At 34.7% G+C, this 19,106-nt stretch overlaps 1 non-coding gene across 1 annotated transcript; it reads right to left on the bottom strand.

The window, feature by feature from the left end:
• Nucleotides 1–17,726: 17,726 nt before the first annotated feature.
• On the bottom strand, nucleotides 17,727–17,833 carry LOC139036404 (U6 spliceosomal RNA). The gene has a single exon (XR_011489196.1). It is a non-coding gene; the product is annotated as a U6 spliceosomal RNA (small nuclear RNA).
• Nucleotides 17,834–19,106: the final 1,273 nt, after the last annotated feature.

Raw genomic sequence — 19,106 nt, 5'->3', positions numbered from 1 at the left:
TAGAAAAGGTCAGTTTTCACTGCAATCCTAAAGAAAGGCAATGCCAAAGAATGCTCAAACTACCACACAATTGCACTCATCTCACACACTAGTAAAGTAATGCTCAAAATTCTCCAAGCCAGGCTTCAGCAATACATCAAGCATGAACTTCCAGATGTTCAAGCTGGTTTTAGAAAAGGCAGAGGAACCAGAGATCAAATTGCCAACATCCCCTGAATCATCGGAAAAGCAAGAGAGTTCCAAAAATCATCTATTTCTGCTTCATTGACTATGTCAAAGCCTTTGACTGTGTAGATCACAATAAGCTGTGGAAATTTCTGAAAGAGATGGCATACCAGACCACCTGACCTGCCTCTTGAGAAATCTGTATGCAGGTCAGGAAACAACAGTTAGAACTGGGCATGGAACAACAGACTGGTTCCAAATAGGAAAAGGAGTATGTCAAGGCTGTCTGTTGTCACCTTCTTTATTTCACTTATATGCAGAGTACATCATCAGAAACGCTGGGCTGGATGAAGCACAAGCTGGAATCAATATTACCAGGAGAAATATCAGTAACCTCAGATATGCATATGTCACCATCCTTATGGCAAAAAGTGAAGAAGAACTAAAAGCTTCTTGATGAAAGTGAAAGAGTAGAATGAAAAAGGTGGCTTAAACCTCATCACTGAGAACACTAAGATCATGGTGTCGCGTCCCATCACTTCACGGCAGACAGATGGGAAAACAGTGAAAACAGTGGCTGACTATTTTTTTGGGCTCCAAAATCACAGCAGATGGTGATTGCATCCATGAAATTAAAAGATGCTTACTCCTTGGAAGGAAAGTTATGACCAACCTAGACAGCATATTAAAAAGCAGAGATGTTATTTTGTCAACAAAGGTCCGTCTAGTCAAGGCTATTGTTTTTCCAGTGGTCTTGTATGGATGTGAGAGTTGGACTATCAAGAAAGCTGAGCACTAAAGAATTGATGCTTTTGAACTGTGGTGTTGGAGAAAACTATTGAGAATCCCTTGGACTGCAAGTAGATCTAACTATTCCATCCTAAAGGAGATTAGTCCTGGGTGTTCATTGGAAAGACTGATGTTGAAGCTGAAAATCCAATACTTTGGCCACCTGATGCGAAGAGCTGACTCATTTGAAAAGACCCTGACATTGGGAAAGATTGAAGGAAGGAGGAGAAGGGGATGACAGAGGATGAGATGGTTAGATGGCATCACTAACTCAATGGACAGGAGTTTGGGTAAACTCCGGGGGTTGGTGATGCACAGGGAGGCCCGGCATGCTACAGTTCATGGGTTCGCAGGGAGTCCTATACGATTGAGTGACTGAACTGAACTGAACTGATACCTAGGTTGACAGAGGGTTCCATTTATGACTGAAAAGGTGACAAGTGAAAATAATTTTTAATAAAAAGTAAAATTATTTTCTAAATTTTGCATTCTCTTTTAACTTCTTTACAGCTAAGTTTATGAATTTGTAAGATAAAGCTAAAATGGCATCTATTCATTTAAAAAAAAATACTCTGACAACATATCTAGACAAAAATCATCAAGAACATACCTGAAAATGAACAAGTGGTTTCAGTACTGATTTCAGTGATTGAGACAGAGCACACACTACAAGGAATGCTAGCAAAACTCAGAAAGAAAGCATTAGGGGAAAAAAAAAATGCAGTTGGTATTGGTCCTTTATTGAGTAATTTTGAAATGACAGTATGGAAGTGGGGATTCACCTTGGATCAAATGCTGTCAGAATGCAGCAGCCGCTCTATGATGCAGCATTTTCATACAGTTTATCCATTGGGAGAGCAAGAGTAACACTGTAGTTTGATCAGAAATAGCATTGGAGAAGGAAATGGCAACTCACTCCAGTGTTCTTGCCTGGAGAATCCCAGGGATGGGGTCTCACAGAGTCGGACACCACTGAAGTGACTTAGCAGCAGTAGCAGTATAGCTGAGAAATGAGGATGTTTGCTATTTTGTGAATTATGTAATAATTGTGCTATTTTCTCCCTTTACTGTAGTCTCTGAGTGCTCTTGTCTGATATTTTCTATGAGATTATGTATGTCATATCTACACAGGATTAATGTACTCTTTGCTGTTGTTGTTTAGTCATTAAGTCGTGTTTGATTCTTTTGTGACCCTGTGGACTGTAGCCTATCAGGCTCCTCTGCCCATGGGATTTCCCAGGTAATAATACTGAAGTGGGTTGCATTTCCTTCTCCAGGGGATCTTCCTGACCCAGAGATCAAACCCAGATCTCCTGCTTCGGCAGGAAGATTCTTTACCACTGAGCCACCAGAGAAGCCCTACTTGATACTTATTAGTCACTAAACTTATATTTGGTGAAGAAGGATCGTATGGCAGGCACCATGCTGAGGAATGATATGGGGACTTTTACAGTTATGACAGAGACTGAACTAGAAATGGAGACTGTGGGGTAGTGTATAATGGAAGATAATTCATCTTAATAAATCATTACCTAAGTTTTCTACTACCTTCAGATATTGAATCACTTACTCCCATATTTTTATGATTATTATTAAGGATCTTGTACTCCCAACTTATTTTTCTCTATTAATTCAGTGACCCCCAAGATATCAGAGCAATTGTGACTGGTATTCAATTGTCTGAAGTGTTAAATGTCAGTCACTCAGTCATGTCTGACCTTTTGTGACCCCATGGACTGGGGCCCATCAGCTTCTCTGTCCATGTAATTATCTAGGCAAGAATACTGGAGTGTGTAGCTATACTCTTCTCTAGATGATCTTCCTGACCCAGGGTTCAAACCCAGGTCTCCTGCATTTCAGGCAAATTCTTTGCTATCTGAGTCGCCAAGGAAGAACAAACCCTTAAAATAAAAGAACATTTCCCATTGATTAGAAATTCTTCATTGTAAATATAGTCCATTTTCTATTCAAACCAAGAGTGGAGTAGGCAAAAATACGACAAAACCAACAGATATGGTATTTTTATACTCCTATGGAATAAGAAATTAATCTCTTAGGGTAAATTATCAAGAAGGTAGAAAAATAAAAATAAGAAAAGCTGTAATAGTTTGCCTGTTCAGAATGTCAGTAATGTAAAATGCATCAAATACAAAATGCATCTTTTTAACTGCAAGCATCAATTATACTCCAATGATAATAGAATATAGAGAAATTATTTAAAATAAAAAATACTGTTTTATATAAAATTTAATCCATGCTAAATGGATATAAGTATAACTGTATTTAATATGTATAGACACTAGATTTATGTTTATATATAAATATTGAGATATTCACATTTTAAACTAAATTTTTACATGTGGTCCTGTAACTTCTTTCCAAAGATTTTTTTCCCCTTATGCTTACTCATTGAACTGAAATTTTCCTAAATTGTTCCAAATATATTTACCTCAAACTTGATATCATTGACTTTCTAAAGCTATTGTGGATATTCAAAGAAATTGCCTGTGCGTTAAGCTTAAATTAGCTGTCATTATTATTCACAGACTAAAGAGACTGTGAGCAAATCATGTCATTAGGAAGAGCTTTCATATCAGTATCATAATTTCTCCTCTGTTTACTGCTAAATGTGCAATTTACCTAAAGAGGGAGTGAAAGACAACAAAGAGACAAGAATTGAGTGAACATGTGTGATGCCAATTCTCTGAACCAGGAAAGCTAAAATGTGAAATTTTTTAAAAATCTTAATAAAAAAGAACTATGTGCAAAAAATAAATAAACATAAAATTTCAAATATATAGACATATATTCACAGGAAGAGATGGATAGCAAAACAAACAAACAAACAAACAAAAAAGTCATTGTTTTCAATGAAGTGCTGATATTGAATTATCACCCAAGTATTTCTTGAAGAGAACAAGTAAGTTATTTTTAGGAATTTGTATGGGAATTCAATTAAATAAAATTCAGTTGAATTTCAATAAAAGAGATGAAATTGTTTCTTGATTTCCTACCTATCTTTTGAATTATCTGATGAATGTTTCTCAAGGTTCTAAATTTTTACTTATTGCTAGCCATTTCTGAATTTCACATATGTACTTCTGCAGATGTCTGTTTATTATTTTTTTGAAGTATATTCTTTCATCTAATGTTCATTGTATGAATCATTGAAAAAGATATAACATGTTTGAGTCATATTTTCACCCTGTAAAAGCTGTGTGAATTTAAACATGTTGATTAATCACTCTTTGTTTCAGAAATGTTCATTTTAAATGACATAGTCCTTAACATGTTAGTCACAAGCATCAAATGAGAGAGAGAAGAATATGTTAATGACTTTAAATAGTACTGAAAGTGTCAATTCCTGGGCAGGTTATAAGAAGTCTGGGGTCTCTGAGGAGGAGAAAGGAGTCTGGGGCTCTCAAGGAGGAGGTAAGCACCTGGAATTCTCAAGGAGGAAGAAAGGACAAAGGTCTTTTTTTTTTTTTTTCCCCTCTTTATATTCCTTAGCCTTAGTCACATAAAACTTTTTGTTTTCTTTCTCTAAGTTGATGATTAAAGGAACTGATGGTTACACATGACTGAGTTTAAACTCTGTACTAAGGATTATATAACAACAATGTATCCTGCTTGAGGACAGTTTCTCCTTGAAAATCTTCTGACTAATCCTGTCTTCTTAAAATGTAAACTGTGGGAATGGGTTTCATAAGATCTTTACAACCTTGAGACATTCTTTTGATTTACTCTAATAACCAATTTAAAAAGTATATAACTCCTTTGGCAACACTAGCGGGGTTGGGGGGCACTATCTGTCCCACTTCTGATGTCTATGTCAGAAGCTTTCTCTGTCCCTTTTTCACTTTAATAAAACTCTGCTACACAAAAGTTTTTGAGTGATCATGCCTGGTCCCTGGTCCCAAAGTTAAGGCTTCTTCAGAGATCACGAACCTGACATCGTTCATGGTAAGTTATCAGTACCTATCACAATAGGTACTAATTACAAGTTACTTCACTTTTGAAACAACTGCATGGTTCTCTGTATTAATATTGGCTATTCACGTACTTCATACCAGCTTTATCCATTGACATGGCTGCTTTTCTTTTAAAACAATTCATATACTATGTTTTTATTGTCATCTTTGCTTCAGTTTCTGTGACTCCAATCTTTATTATTCCCTTACCCTTATACCAACCGAATACCTGAGCTATCAGAGAGAAAAATACTAGGTCAATATATTGAAAAAGTTAAATGAAATAAGAATTATTGAGATGTAGACCAAACTGAAAATCTGTAAGGAAACACTCATTTATCGGGTTGAACAGACATTCAATGAAACTAAAGTAGCTTCCTAATCACCTCCTTTGCATGTTGTGCTAAGTCACTTTGGTCGTGTCCTACTCTTTGCTACCCTATGAACTCTAGACAGCCAGGTTCCTCTGTCCATGGGATTCTCCAGACAAGAATACTGGAGTGACTTGCCATTTCCCCTCCAGAGGACATTCCCAACCCAGGGATAGAATCTGCATCTCTTATATTTCCTGGCATGTGGGTTCTTTACCACTAGTGCCACTGGGAAGTTAAATCACCTCCTTTATTGGTCTTTATCAATAGGTACTTGGATAAGAGAAAACTGTCAACTCCAAAGAAGACTATTTATTGATTGATAAAAAGTCAAAAACATTAACTTTCCCTGGATTTTGTGACATGAGATAAATGGATATGATGAGTTGCTTTGAGAGTAGAATAGTAGAAAGAACTATTATGTTTTTAGTAATCTGACAGCAACCCAAATTCACGTTTTCTGACTATTTTTGGCATGATTTTACTTCTTTGCGGTCCATGAAATTTTATGAAATACATTTTGTTATGTTAATTTAGTCATATTCCTATTGTTTGCAATTAAATTTCTTGAAGACGGATATGGTTTTTCCAGTAGTCAAATATGGATGTGAAAGTTGGACCATAAAGAAAGCTGAGTACCAAGAAATTGATGCTTTTGAACTGTGGTATTGGGGAAGAGTCTTGAGAGTCCCTTGGACTGCAAAGAAATCAATCCAAGGAAATCAATCCTGAATATTCATTTGAAGGACTGATGCTGAAGCTGAAGCTCCAATGCTTTGGCCACCTGATGTGAAGAACTGACTCATTAGAAAAGACTATGATGCTGAGAAAGATTGAAGGCAGGAGGAGAGGGGGATGACAGAGGTTGAGGTGGTTGAATGGCATCACCAACTCAATGGACATGAGTGTGAGCAAACTGTGATTGATGATGGACAGGGAATCCTGGTGTGCTGCCATCCATGAGGTCACAAAGAGTCGGACATGACTGAGTGACTGAACTGAACTGAAGACAGATTCGGACTTCCCAGGTGGTGTTAGTAGTAAAGAACCTGCCTGCCAATGCAGAAGACATAAGACACATGGTTTCTTTCCCTGGGTAAGGAAGACCTCCTGAAGGAAGGCATGGCAACCCACTCCAGTATTCTTGCCTGCAGAATCCCCACAGACAGAGGAGCCTGGCAGGCTACAGTTCATAGGGTTCCAAAGAGTCAGACAGGACTAAAGTAACTGAGCACACACACATGCAAGACAGATTTATTCTAGGTTAAAAAGCTGTTTTAAAATCTAATATTATAAAACTTATAATTCATACTTTATTGCATATTTATTTGTCTCTTAGGTAAGTACCTCATACATCTCTCATCCACCTTTGGCCTGCCTAGTAGGATGAAAAAGAATTCTGGCCTAAGTAGAGATTTTGAATCTGATGGGCACTTTATATGGGAATTTCTGATTACTGCACTCACTCTTGGTATTCAATATTGTTTCATGTGATAAATATTCAATGTGATGCAAAAATATAAAGTTAAGTTGAAAAAAGTTAGTAATTCATAAAAAAGCAAATTCTTATCCTTTGAATTATTCACCTTTCTTTCATGATTCTTATCTTGTAAATAACAATACGGTAAGAATAGTTACTCTAACTGCATCATATCTACTTATAACATTTCAAAAATTATTAATAAGTTGATTAATACAAAGATGGTACTATTGGTGGAATTTTGACATAAACACCTAATCCATGGTCTTTTATTAGATGTATGCATTAATATGATATTTGTTAATGTGATTCAGACTAAAATAAAACCCCATAAGAATAGTATATGTAGTTATTAAATAAAAGGTTAAAGTGTGAAACTGATGAAAGATGAAAATTGTTCATCACAAACATACATGTGGTATGTTAATAACTTTGTGTTATAAAATCCAAGATAATATACTTGGATTATATATATATATACCAACATACTTGATCACAACATAAAATAATAAACTTCATACAATTAGCTGATTTATTTCATTCTTATAATTTTAACAATGAGATGATATTTTATTGTGTTGAAGGAAATAATTAATAATGAAAAAACACTGTTATTAATTTATTATGTCTCGAGTGGCTATGATTCTAAATTCAATTTTATAACTTATCTAAAAAAGAATGAAGGAGATAAATTCTGTTAATTAAAGTGTAATAAATCCCTTGAAAAGACAGAATTTTAATATATTCAAATAGTTTGTCTTAAAATTAATAGATCCAGATATCATGGAAATATATATACATACATATATATATATAGTGTATTCAAATGATTGCATTTGATCTTGGGAAAGAAGGCAACCCAGTTTGTTCCTCTGAGTTTGTTGGGGACTGAATTGTGCTGATGTTTTATTAAAAACTTTAACAGTTCGTGATATTAATCACACTTTCTTTTCTTAATCTGATACTTCAGAGGAGAAAAGTATAATAATACGGAGTTATAGATAGAGAAATAAGAGTCAGATCACAATTCTACCTCTCAGACTATTTGTACATTTTTAAAAGGCATTCATATTAAATTGTGGTGTCTGAAGTCTTTGCAAAGAAACTAAACTATTAGCTTTAATCATGTGGCAGTTCAATTTAATTAAGTATGCAAAAATAATGTTGCATTTATTCTTCTGTTTATCTACACACACTCCTACAAAATTATACATATTTCTAAATACTGTTTTAGGAAAACAATGGAAACGACAATGGCTTCCCCCCCCTTTTTTTTTGAGAATATTACTGGCCACTTGGTAGATTAGACATACTTCTGTGAATAAGCTTTATGAAAATCTTAGAACATTTGAAAAAAAATGCAAATAGAGGAAATTCATTAAGAGAGGAAAGTGATGATAAAAGTGTTATATGCATTTACAAATTTATAGAATAAAGTATATATTGACTTGGGACATATATAAAGAATATGTAAATATCTGAAAATATTGATGCCTTCACTCTAGTTCTTTACAATACGAAATAATGAGAAGCAGGTATCTTAGGTGCAAGCCAAAGAAAGATTTACGTGTTCAAAGGCAGTTGTAAAGGATAATGTGTACCACTACTCCCTTTTTCAGAAGTGAAAGAATTAGTCTTTCTACCTACTTGAAGAGCTGCAGACATGTAGTCCTTTGCTCTCAACTCTCTAACAGAATTTTCTGATGATAAAACTCATTCCCAGGTAAGACTGTCCCACACATGAGTATAAATCATAGCCACCTTGTGATAGCTTGACAAACTCTGAAGGGACATATTCACCACAGTTTAGTCACTCAGTCCTGTCTTTGTGACCCCATGGATGGCAGCATGCCAGGCCTCCCTGTCCACCACCAACCCCTGGAGCCCACTCAAACTCATGTCCATTGAGTTGATGATGCTGTTCAGCCACCTCAACCTCTGTCATCCCCCTTTCATCCTGCCTTCAATCTTTCCCAGCATTAAGGTCTTTTCCAATGAGTCACTTCTTTGCATTGGGTGGCCAAAGTATCGGAGCTTCAGCTTCAGCATCAGTCCTTCCAATGAATATTCAGGACTGATTTCCTTTAGGATGGACTGGTTGGATCTGCTTTCAGTCCAAGTGACTCTCAAGAGTCTTCTCCAACACTAAAGTTCAACAGCACCAATTCTTTGGCACTCAACTTTCTTAATGTTTCAACTCTCACATCCATACATAACTGCTGGAAAAAAAACATGGCTTTGACTAGACAGATTTTTGTCAGCAAAGTGATGTCTCTGCTTTTTAATATGCTGGCTAGGTTTGTCAAACCTTTTCTTCCAAGGAGCAAGTGTCTTTTAATTTCATGGCTTGCAGCCACCATCTGCAGTGATTTTGGAGAACGAAAAAGCAAAGTCTCTCACTGTTTCTATTGCTTCCCCATCTATTTGCCATGAAGTGATGGGACCAGATGCCATAATCATTTTTTGAATGTTGAGTTTTAAACCAGTTCTTTCACTCTCCTCTTTCACTGTCATCAAGAGGCTCTTCAGTTCCTCTTCATTTTCTGCCATAAGGGTGGTGTCATCTGCATATCTGAAGTTATTGATATCTTGATTCCAGCTTGTGCTTCATCCAGCCCAGCATTTTGCATGATATACTCTGCATATAAGTTAAATGAGCAGGGTGACAATATACAGCTTTGGTGCACTCCTTTCCGAATTTGGAACCAGTCCATTATTCCACGTCCAGTTCTAACTCTTACTTCTTGACTTGTATACAGATTTCTCAGGAGGCAGGTAAGGTTGACTGGTATTTCGATCTCCTTAAGAACTTCCACAGTTTGTTGTGATCCACACAGTCAAAGGCTTTAACATAGTCAATAAAGCAGAGGCAGATGTTTTTCTGGAACTCTCTTGCTTTTTCTATGACCCAATGGATGTTGGCAGTTTGATTTCTGATTCCTCTGCCTTTTCTAAATCCAGCTTGAACATCTGGATATTCTCAATTCACGTACTGTTGAAGCCTAACTTGGAGAATTTTCAACTGTAGAATACTCACCTCAGAGCTCCTCAAGGGTTATGCTCTGTCTTGCACTGAAACTATATCATGTTACAACTTTTTTCCGTGAATAATTTATTCCTTTTCTATTTATTTCCATGGGTTGATCTCAGGAGCAACATCTAATGAATTCTTCAACCTCTAATCTATTTCAGAGTTTGCTTTCTGGGGAACTCTATCTATAAAGAATCAAAGTGTTAAGGTATTTGGATACTTTGAGATATTTTGATTTAATTTCAGTTAGTATCAGGAATTACATGCAAGAGGCTACATAAAGAAAGTAGCATTTTAGGGAGTCTGTTTTATGAATGTGATCATAGCATTAAATTATGGAAAAATAATTTTTTAAATTTGAAGTTAAATCAGAATCAGTTAAAGTGATCTGAGCAGATAATGTGATAGTTAATTTTATGTGTCAATGTGACCAGCCTAAGAAATGTCCAGATAGGTGATAGCAGACTATTTCTATTTATATATATAAGGGTGTTTCCAGAAGAGAATTTGCAGTGCTTAGCAATTTAATTTGGTAGACTGAGTAAAGATTGCCTTCACCAGGTAGGTGGGCATCATCCATTCCACTGAGGAGGTAAATAAAATAGCTGAGGAAGGCCAAATGTCTTCTCTTTGTTTGAACTGGAACACCTATTTTCTCCTGCCCTCAGACATCAGTTCTTCTGATTCTCAGGCCTACAAAAATAAACGTGGCTAATACTTTTTGAAAACCTGAGGAATTGTATATTTTAAATCGTCAAAGTTTACTAATCAGATATGGTTTAAAGTTCAAGTTTCCCACACTATATATATATATATATATATATATATATATATATATACATAATTTAGGTATATTTCTTTCTCTTATAGTCCCTTACTTAGCAAAACTGAACAATCCATGTTTTCCCAAATTTAGGGTACATTTTTCAGGTCACTTTTACTTTACATGTTCTTTCTCTGTGTTTGATGTAATTTATAAGCAGACTAAATTCTACCTTTCAAGCTCTGTTCCTATATATCATCATATCTGCATTTGGGAATTTGAGCTTGGCATGTATTAGGCAAGTGAAAACTATTTTCTCCAAAAAAGAAAAGACTAATTAATTAAAAAAATTAAATGTCAGTAAAATATGCTATTTGCTCATAGATAAAATAGATTTTTTGAATTCCTCTTTAGAATTGTGTTAGATATCATTTTTTTAAAAAATTAAGCTTATGAAGAAACTATACAGTATTTGTTTCATGAATTAATAATTATCTAATACACTTTTTGAAAAATTTTATGAGCAATTTAATTTTTTAGTCTTCACAGAATTATTTTGTGGTATTTCAATATTCATTTTATAGATGAAGAATTATGTTCAAAATACTTAAATAATTTTTTCAATGACACACAGAGAAGCAACAAGGCAACACTGGATCATAGTTCTGGGTTCCAAGCTAATAATCTTCTGGCATTTTTTGATGATGTGCATTAGGCCCTGAGGACAAGCTTTAGGAACAGAAACAAAGAGCCAATAAAGAGCTGGTTCTTTCAGAATTTAATTTATAGCAAATTACTTTTGTGAATAAATTTTAATTAAACCAGACATTGATAATGATACTTAAAATTAGCTAAAATTGTTCATTGAGTTTATGTTTTGGTTGCTCTATTAGAAAAAAAATCAATATTTTAAGGAAGTTATTCTGGCTAAAATCTGTAGATAACCTCAGCCTTGACTGTTATATACTTAAATATAGCATACTGTAGCTGGATTTTTATATTTGGTATTTTTTCAAGTTGAATACACTCATTTTGACCTCTAAGCCTCCTTCAAAACCAACATTTTATTGGCTTTAACTATGTTGATTTTTCAACTGAAAATAACATTCCATTCATATGAAAGTTCATTTCTTACAGTCTTCCATTTATAAGTCCCTGGGTCTTGGTTTAATGTTATTTTCTTGCAGACACTAAAGTTTGTAGGTCAATCTTGAAGAATGAGGATAACCACAAATATAGCAGATGCCTCATAAAATTATCTTCTACTGCTTCTCTGTGACCTCTGTCAAGGAAATAACACTCAAATCTGTGTCAGCACAAACAGCTGTGGATGCTGCTGTTAGATAGCCATGACCTATCCTCCCAAGGGTAGTGACCAACCGGGAGGGAACAGTGATTTTCACAGAGTCAATATTATTAACGCCAACATAAATCAGAAAATACTGCTTCAAATATAAAAATTAGATGCCACAGTTCATAAAAAGAAGCAAACTTCCCTTCTAATAAATCAAAACAAGTTCTATATAGATGTTTATGGAAATTATAATAATGACAACTGTGTAAGGATTTTTATATCCCTCAAAACTTCATTTATAATAAATGTGTAAATGGATATATAAATTGAAGATTTCTTTTCCAGAGAAATACATTAGAAATCATAATTTTCTTTTCAGTTGGATGATCATTTTAGCAAAACTTTATAGTGTAGGGTGGTAGAAGTAACCATTACAGCTATTTTTATTGTTTCACTGATATCCACATCTTATCTTGCTAGACTAATTCTTTAGCAGTAAAGAAAATATAGAACTAGAAACTGTATTTACATGGCTAAATATTTTTACTAAATATAAATTCCTTTTTAATAATTTTCCATTTGATTGATTGCCCTTTCTATATATAAACTAATTTATGATTCACTTATATATAAGTATATATAATAAACTATGTGAATGCATCCTACATAAAATGATAATACATATTAAAATAAATAAAATATAATAAATACACACAATTTACATCCATACATACATACTCTTGAATAAACTCTGGCTTATCTCTTATTTTCTAAATTGCTTTAAGTTGACACTGCATGATATTTACCATAAAATGCAGCCCAAGAAAGTGTTGAATAAAAAGAAAATGGCCATATATGTTTCATTAGCATATTTGTACTTCAGTTTAAGTGTAGCAAACTCCATAGATTTCCATAAGCTTAGGAATACAAATTAAAATAATCAAATAGTTTTGCACACTGAAATGTGTAGAAACATTTTGGTTGCTAGTTAGGATTAGCAATTCTGTGAAAATGCAGTCTTAAACTATTCACAAGTTTGTTATTTGTGATTTTGCTCCCCAGATATCCAAGGAAGCAGAGAATCTCTTAAAACAAAAACAAACAAAACAGACAAAAGCATAACTCTTGGAATTTTTAAAAGTTGTGAGGAGCAACTGGCAGTGTACAAATAAATACTATTTGATGTAAAGAGTAACATTGTAAAGGAATCAGATAAGATGCAAGGATAATTAGAAAAAGCTGATATTTTAGATAAGACAGGATTTTTTCCTTAATAAGGACACACACACACACACACACACACACACACACACACACACACAAATAGAATCTAGATAGAATCTAAGTAAGGGAATTGCAAATATCCCAAATGTGTTTGCTCCATGAGTTTGAGAAAAACAAAAGAGGCCAATGTAATTGCTGCAGAGTGAAAAGAGGATTAGAGCAGGAAATGAGGTGAGAGCTAGTAGCTGAGTTACCATGGTGAACTTTCAGCCCATTTCAGCACATTTTGTTCTAGGTGAGAGAGGAAACCATAGCAGAGACTAGAACAGAGGAGTGACATGGGAATTATTAGGTTTTATAGAATTCCTTCTACTACTCTGGGGGAAAAATAACTAAAAATGGGCAATGTAATGTTATAGAGACAAGTTTATAAGTCCTAGTAATAAACCAGCTGAAGAAATTGGAAGTGGAGGAGGGTATAACTTATATACCTGGTATGTTTTGATGATTTTGAAGGTGTAGCTGACATGAATTGCAGTAGATTGAATATGAGGTGGAAAAGAACAAAACCTTTAATATTACCTGCTTTCTCCATAGTTCATTTATCCTCTAGTAACTCTTGTTTATTCAAATTTTTACTACTTGAACTCTGTAATTCATTTCAAGTAAAATTATAGAGCCAGCCAAGCACAAATAGAAAATAAAATACATGATCAGTTTTGTGCTTATTCTACTTTTTCCTCCATAATTATTAATAATTCAGTATCCCCATATAATCTTTCTGATAGATATTTATTTTATGAAATCTGAGAAAATAAAAAATAATCTTTGGCATTATTCCATGTCTCTTTTCAAATGTCATTAATTTTGAATCCTTTTCTTTCCTAAAAGAATGGAGCTCTCCTTTTTCTATACCTAGCTATACACAGTCTCTTCACAAAGGCCATCTTGTTTAATCATATCTACTGATCTAGACACTTAAACAGTTAATATATCCCAGGCATTCTCCCCCCCCCAATTATTTTTATTAATTGGAGGCTAATTACTTTACAATATTGTAGTGGTTTTTGCCATATGTTGACATGAATCAGCCATGTATTTACATGAGTTCCCCATCCTGATCCCCCCTCCCACCTTCCTCCCCATCCCATTGCTCTGGGTCTTCCCAGTGCACCAGCCCCGAGCCCTTGTCTCATGCATCCAACCTGAACTGGTGATCTGTTTCCCACTTGATAATATACATATTTCGATGCTGTTCTCTCAGATCATCCCACCCTCGCCTTCTCCCATAGAGTCCAAAAGTCTATTATATACATCTGTGTCTCTTTTTCTGTCTTGCATATAGGGTTATTATTATCATCTTTCTAAATTCCATATATATGTGTTAGTATACTGTATTGGTCTTTATCTTTCTGGCTTACTTCACTCTGCATAATGGGCTCCAGTTTCATCCATCTCATTAGAACTGATTCAAATGAATTCTTTTTAATGGCTGAGTAATATTCCATGGTGTATATGTACCACAGCTTCCATATCCATTCGTCTGCTGATGGTCATCTAGGTTGCTTCCATGTCCTGGCTATTATAAACAGTACTGTGATGAACATTGGGGTACATGTGCCTCTTTCAGATCTGATTTCCTCAGTGTGTATGCCCAGAAGTGGGATTGCTGGGTCATATGGCAGATCTATTTCCAGTTTTTTAAGGAATCTCCACACTGTTCTCCATAGTGGCTGTATTAGTTTGCATTCCCCCCAACAGTGTAAGAGGGCTCCCTTTTCTCCACACCCTCTCCAGCATTTATTGCTTGTAGGCTTTTGGAAAGCAGCCATTCTGACTGGCGTGTAATGGTACCTATTGTGGTTTTGATTTGCATTTCTCTGATAATGAGTGATGTTGAGCATCTTTTCATGTGTTTGTTAGCCATCTGTATGTCTTCTTTGGAGAAATGTCTGTTTAGATCTTTGGCCCTTTTTTAATTGGGTCATTTATTTTTCTGGAATTGAGCTGCAGGAGTTGCTTGTATATTTTTGAGATTAATCCTTTGTATGTTTCTTCATTTGCTATTATTTTCTCCCATTCTGAAGGCTGTCTTTTCACCTTACTTACAGTTTCCTTTGTTGTGCAAAAGCTTTTAAGTTTCACTAGGTCCCATTTGTTTATTTTTGCTTTTATTTCGAATATTTTGGGAGGTGGGTCATAGAGGATCCTGCTGTGATTTATGTCGGAGAGTGTTTTTCCTATGTTCTCCTCTAGGAGTTTTATAGTTTCTGGTCTTACATTTAGATATTTAATCCATTTTGAGTTTATTTTTATGTATGGTGTTAGAAAGTGTTCTAGTTTCATTCTTTTACAAGTAGTTGACCAGTCTTCCCAGCACCACTTGTTAAAGAGGTTGTCTTCTTTCCATTGTATAATCCTTGCCTCCTTTGTTAAAGATAAGGTGTCCATAGGTGCGTGGATTTATCTCTGGGCTTTCTATTCTGTTCCATTGATCTATATTTCTGTCTTTGTGCCAATACCATACTGTCTTGATGACTGTGGCTTTGTAGTAGAGCCTGAAGTCAAGCAGGTTGATTCCTCCAGTTCCATTCTTCTTTCTCAAGATTGCTTTGGTTATTTGAGGTTTTTTGTATTTCCACACAAATTGTGAAATTATTTGTTCTAGATCTGTGAAGAATACCCTTGGTAGCTTGATAGGGATTGCATTGAATCTATAGATTGCTTTGGGTAGTATAGCCATTTTCACAGTATTGATTCCTCCAATCCATGAACACAGTATATTTCCCCATCTGTTTGTGTCCTCTTTGATTTCTTTCATCAGTGTTTTATAGTTTTCTATGTATAGGTCTTTTGTTTCTTTAGGTAGATATACACCTAAGTATTTTATTCTTTTTGTTGCATTGGTGTATGGTATTGTTTCCTTAATTTCTCTTTCTGTTTTCTCATCGTTAGTGTATAGGAATGCAAGGGATTTCTGTGTGTTAATTTTATATCCTGCAACTTTACTACATTCGTTGATTAGCTCTAGTAATTTTCTGGTAGAGTCTTTAGGGTTTTCTATGTAGAGGATCATGTCATCTGCAAACAGTGAGAGTTTCACTTCTTTTTCCTATCTGGATTCCTTTTACTTCTTTTTCTGCTCTGATTGCTGTGGCCAAACTTCCAAAACTATGTTGAATAGTAGTGGTGAGAGTGGGCCCCCTTGTCTTGTTCCTGATTTTAGGGGAAATGTTTTCAGTTTTTCACCATTGAGGATAATGTTTGCTGTGGGTTCGTCATATGTAGCTTTTATTATGTTGAGGTATGTTCCTTCTATTCCTGCTTTCTGGAGAGTTTTTATCATAAATGAATGTTGAATTTTGTCAAAGGTGTTTTCTGCATCTTTGAGATAATCATGTTTTTTATCTTTCAATTTGTTAATGTGGTGTATTTCATTGATTGATTTGTGGATATTAAAGAATCCTTGCATTCCTGGGATAAAGCCCACTTGGTCATGATGTATGATTTTTTTAATATGTTGTTGGATTCTGTTTGCTAGAGTTTTGTTAAGGATTTTTGCATCTATGTTCATCAGTGATATTGACCTGTAATTTTCTTTTTTTTTTGTGGCATCTTTGTCTGGTTTTAGAATTAGGGTGATGGTGGCCTCATAGTTTGGAAGTTTACCTTCTGCAATTTTCTGGAAGAGTTTGAATAAGACAGGTGTTAGCTCTTCTCTAAATTTGTGGTAGAATTCAGCTGTGAAGCCACCTGGTCCTGAGTTTTTTTTTCTGGAAGATTTCTGATTACAGTTTCGATTTCCATGCTTGTGATGAGTCTGTTAAGATCTACTTCTTCCTGGTTCAGTTTTGGAAAGTTATACCTTTCTAAGAATTTGTCCATTTCTTCCAAGTTGTCCATTTTATTGGCATAGAGCTGCTGGTAGTAGTCTCTTATGATCCTTTGTATTTCAGTGTTGTCTGTTGTGATCTCTCCATTTTCATTTCTAATTTTGTTGATTTGGTTCTTCTCCCTTTATTTCTTAATGAGTCTTGCTAACGGTTTGTCAATTGTTTATCTTTTCAAAAAATCAGCTTTTAACTTTGTTGACTTTTGCTATGGTCTCTTTTGTTTATTTGCATTTATTTCTGCCCTAATTTTTAAGATTTCTTTCCTTCTACTGACTCTGGGCTTCTTCATTTCTTCCTTCTCTAGTTGCTTTAGGTGTAGAGTTAGGTTATTTCTTTGACTTTTTTCTTGTTTCTTGAGGTAAGCCTGTAATGCTATGAGCCTTCCCCTTAGCACTGCTTTTACGGTGTCCCATAGGTTTCGGGTTGTTGTGTTTTCATTTTCACTCATTTCTACGAATATTTTGATTTCTTCTATGATTTGTTGGTTATTCAGAGCATGCTATTTAGCCTCCATATGTTTGAATTTTTAATAGTCTTTTTTTCTTCCTGTAATTGATATCTAATCTTACTGCATTGTGGTCAGACAAGATGACTGGAATGATTTCAATTTTTTTAAACTTACCAAGGCTCCCTAGATCTATGGCCCAGGATGTGATCTATTCTGGAAAAGGGTCCATGTGCACTTGAGAAAAAGGTGAAATTGATTGTTTTGGGGTGAAATGTCCTATAGATATCAATTAGGTCTAAAAATATGGAACACTTCACGAATTTGTGTGTCATCTTTGTGCAGGGGCCATGTTAATCTTCTCTGTATTGTTCTAATTTTAGTATATGTGCTGCCGAAGCGAGTACCCAGGCATTCTTCTGTTATATAATCCATGTAACTTAAGTTTATTTTTATTCACATTTTATAGATAAGCAAACTAAGCAAAAGAGTGGTTAATTAGATTGTTTGACCTAACAATCTTAGTGAGAATAGATCAGAATTCACACCCTAGTAACCTGGATCTAGAGCTTGTTCTTTTAGCTTCCAAGCAATGGGACCTCATATATAACCCCTCTCCCAATTAGTAGAATTTACTACCTGTAAATTCCTCTAAGTCCTAGTTTTCTCGAGGAACACAAGTTGTTGATGCTTTTTTTTTAAGGTGAATTACATGAAGTAGTAGATTATGATTTTCCAATTAAAAAGCAAATAAACAAATGGAAAAACAAAGGAAAAGCTGTGCAACACTAATGCACTGCAATCCAATTAAAATGGATCAACTGTCAAAACACCATTCTACTTAAAAATAGCACAGGTTAATGGATAACACTTTTTTTAAAAAATTACATTTCTTAATGTCTTTGCTTATTTGCAAGGAAAAAGAGCTCTTTTCAGCAAAACGTGAGACTATATTATAAACTACCAACATACTTTGTTTGGTACCTAATAAAGGAAGTGTATTGAGACCTCATTAGAACCCATCAACAGAAGTCCTAGAAAGCTTGTCTCTCAATCACCTTCTCTCCATAGAAGACACTCTGGATATTATTTCTGCATAGAACATTACCTCCTTTTTTTCACTTCTCAAAGAAAAATGTATTTGAGAAAATAATTGAAAAATTAGCTCAAAGGAAAATATATGTAACATTTCAGATTCCAACTAATAAAAGTTAAGCAGAATTTTTGTGTCTGTGTATGTATTTAGGACAGAAGATCAGTTCAGTTCTCTGAGCTGTGGTGACCTAGATGGGTGAGATGAGGTTGGAGGAAGGGTGAAACAAGAGGGAGGGGATATACTTACACATATAGCTGATTCACTTCAGTGTACAGTAAAAAGTAACACAGCATTGTAAAGCAACCATACCCCAATTTAAAAAATGAAGAAGCACAGTCTTTTAGACCAGATGGGACACAGGAGTGTATACATGCTAAATTACATGTGTTTATATAATAGTTTATTAGTGTTTCTATTAAGATACCATAAAGGTAATTTAATAGAAAACAAATTGTGCACTTCGACTATCCTTCACAAAATGTGAAACTCTTAAGTGAACTCTTAAAACTCTTAAGTGAAATCACAAATGGTCACAAATGAAACAAGTGAAAAAAATAGCAGAAATACTGCAAAATATAAAGTTA

This window comes from Odocoileus virginianus, chromosome 8, assembly GCF_023699985.2.
Source record: "Odocoileus virginianus isolate 20LAN1187 ecotype Illinois chromosome 8, Ovbor_1.2, whole genome shotgun sequence".
Lineage (NCBI taxonomy): Eukaryota > Metazoa > Chordata > Mammalia > Artiodactyla > Cervidae > Odocoileus > Odocoileus virginianus.
The sequence above is the reverse complement of the archived record's forward strand: the minus strand, read 5'-3'. Positions and strand labels throughout refer to the sequence as shown.